Source organism: Babylonia areolata, chromosome 34, assembly GCF_041734735.1.
Source record: "Babylonia areolata isolate BAREFJ2019XMU chromosome 34, ASM4173473v1, whole genome shotgun sequence".
In the NCBI taxonomy this organism is placed as follows: domain Eukaryota; kingdom Metazoa; phylum Mollusca; class Gastropoda; order Neogastropoda; family Buccinidae; genus Babylonia; species Babylonia areolata.
This window is the reverse complement of record NC_134909.1, coordinates 20,683,583-20,686,082: the sequence shown is the minus strand read 5'-3', so window position 1 is coordinate 20,686,082 and position 2,500 is coordinate 20,683,583. Positions and strand designations below refer to the sequence as shown.

Sequence of the window (2,500 nt, the reverse complement as noted above, 5' to 3'; positions counted from 1 at the left end):
ACGTTAGTTTGTCTTCTTCAGTGTTGTTATTGTTCTTCTTGTTCTTTTTAACTTCCTTAGAAGGAATCAACATGGATAATGGAATCAAACAACAAAACGAAAACAAAATAACAAACAAACAAAAAACAACAACAACAACAACAACAAAAAGACATGACGTGATGCCTGATATATCCCAGCATGCAATATGACGGATGTGACGTAAGCAAGACAATCTCGCACCCTGCTGTGTTTGGCAGTGATGGAGTAAAACTGCGTGGTCAGCTTTTTTTTTTCTTTTTTATTTTTTTTTTCTCTGTCTGTCAGTGTGTCTGTCTGTCTGTTTGTCTGTCTGTCTATCTCTGCGTTCATTTCTTTCTTTGATCTTTCTTTCTTTGTCTGTCTGTCTGTCTGACTGTCGGTCTGTCTCTGTTTTTGTCTTTGTCTGTCTGTTTGTCTGTCTGTCTTTCTCTCTCTGTGTCTCTCTCTGTCTCTGTCTGCCTGTCTCTCTGTCTCTATCTGTCTGTATGTCTGTCTGTCTGTCTCTCTCTCTCTCTCTCTCTCTCTCTCTCTCTCTCTCTCTCTCTCTCTCTCTCTCTCTCTCTTTCTCTCCAAGACTCTTTTTTCTTTTGTATTTCTCTATCTCGATCTCTCTTGGTTGGGAATCAACAATAAAATACGTCTCTCTTTGTGTGTGTGTGTGTGTGTCTCTCTCTCTGTCTCTCTCCGTCACACACACACACACACACACACACACACACACACACACACACACACACACACACACACACACGCCACAACCGCAATTGATACCACTGTCAAGCAAAATGGTTCAGTCTCCACCAACATCTGCTTTCACTCCCAACAGGTCGAGACGACAGGTTATCACATTCATTATTTCTTGATTTAGATTAATAACTTTTTGGGAAAAGGAATATGAAGTGGAAACTGGAAGAAAGCGAAAAAGAAAAAAAAAAAAAAAAAAGCAGCAAAATAACATTATTACTGATGGAATGGAGGCTGATGTTTCCCAGCATGCAAGATGACGGATGTGACGTAAGCAGGACAACCTCGCTCAAAGCTGGATGGGAAGTGATTTGTGGGGTTGAGGGGGGAGGGAAGGGGGGGGGGGGGGGAGAGAGAATTGCGCATTCAGCTGGTGTTTGTGTGTGTGTGTGGGGGGGGGGGGGGTTGTAGGGGAGCGGGTTTCTCTGTCTCTGTTACTATATATGTCTCTGTCTTTCTGTCTGTTTCTTGTCTGTCTGTTTGTCTGTCTGTCTCCCCGTCTCTCTGTCTCTGTCTGTGTGTCTGTCTATCTGACTGTTGCCTTTCTCTCTGACCCTGTCTCTCGCTATCTCTCTGTCTCTGTTAGCCTCTGTCTGTCTGTCTGACTGACTGCCTGTACGTTTCTCTCTTTCTTTCTCTCTCTGTCTCTCTCTCTGAAAACAAGAGAACGCTGGCCATGAAGGAGAAGCGTAAGCGAAGGAAGCAGAGCTCAACTTCTGGAGACGTTTTCCCTTGCAACACCTGTGGGAAGTGCTGCGCATCCAGAATCGGCCTCTTCTCCCATATGAGGACACACACCGACAGATAAACCTGCCTGCCAACTCATCCGTCGGTCCGACGGGAGACTACATCATCATCATCAACATAGTTGCTGTTGTTCTTGTTTGTGGTAGTGGTGGTGGTGGTAGTGGTTTGCTGTTGGGGTTGGAGCTCTCTCTCTCTCTCTCTCTCTCTCTCTCTCTCCTCTCTCCTCTCCCTCTGTGTGTGTGTGTGTGTGTGTGTGTGTGTGTGTGTGTGTGTGTGTGTGTGTTTGCGCGCGCACCTATCTTGTGCAACTCCTTTTACACCAGTAAACAACATTTTTGTTCCTTCGTGAGCTCATTCTCTATTTGTCTATTTATCTGTCTGTCTGTCTGTCTATCTAGCTATCTGTTCCTCTTCCCTAAACAATTCTACTGGATATTTTTTTAGTCTTCCCTTCTCGGCTTGGGTTTTTGTTGTTGTTTTTTCAACTTGCTTCACAATATTCACCAGATGAGAAAATAAAACAAAGACAGAAACGCACGCACACACACACACACACACACACACACACACACACACACACACACACACACACTCGCTCTCTCTCTCTCTCTCTCTCTCTCTCTCTTTCTCTCTCTCTCTCTCTCACACACACACACACACACACACACACACACACACACACACACACACACACACACACACGTACATACACACACACACACTCTCTCTCTCTCTTACACACACACACACACACACACACACACACACACACCCGCACGCACACTCACACGTACACACAATTCTAACACCGTCTGTTCGGCACACACACACACACACACACACACACACACACACACACACACACACACACCCCGTCTGTTCGGCATACACACACACACACACACACACACACACACACACACACACACACACACACACACACACACACACACACACACACACACACACACACACACACACACACACA

The 2,500-nt window shown here is 45.4% G+C and overlaps 1 long non-coding RNA gene across 1 annotated transcript in view; it reads left to right on the top strand.

Moving 5' to 3' along the window:
• Nucleotides 1-2,500, top strand: part of LOC143277687 (uncharacterized) — a 246,949-nt gene that overhangs the window by 191,444 nt on the left and 53,005 nt on the right. The window lies entirely within an intron of this gene.